Source organism: Cicer arietinum, chromosome 7 (assembly GCF_000331145.2).
Source record: "Cicer arietinum cultivar CDC Frontier isolate Library 1 chromosome 7, Cicar.CDCFrontier_v2.0, whole genome shotgun sequence".
Lineage (NCBI taxonomy): Eukaryota > Viridiplantae > Streptophyta > Magnoliopsida > Fabales > Fabaceae > Cicer > Cicer arietinum.
The window spans coordinates 47,237,085-47,237,544 of record NC_021166.2 but is presented as its reverse complement, the minus strand read 5'-3'; positions in this window follow the sequence as shown (position 1 = coordinate 47,237,544).

Below are 460 nucleotides of genomic sequence, written 5' to 3'. Positions count from 1 at the left end.
CATGTTCGATTGCAAAACTATTTCGAAGCTCATGACGTTGTAGTGATTGTGTTATAAGTGCTAAGTGTTATGTTTTGGGAATTTTGTGATAGCATTTTTGATTGTAAAACTATTTCGAAACCCAATTTGTCGTGGTGATCGTGTGGGAATTGCTAAGTGTTCAGATGTGGAATTGTGTATGAATGTGATTGAATTAGTTTATGTATTTTTGGAAGGATAAGTAGGGAAATCGATTTCCCAATCGATTTGGGAAGTTACAGGGGCTCAACTATTTATAAAATCGATTTCCCAATGTATTTGTCCATGCAGGAATTCAGCAAGACTGACAAAAATCGATTTGGAAATCGATTGTCATTAAGTCAGGGGCTCAGCTATCCTGTCAATCGATTGCCCAATCGATTGAATTAAGCCCAGAGTTCAAATTTCACTAAAAACCTTCAGGAAATCGATTTGGAAATTG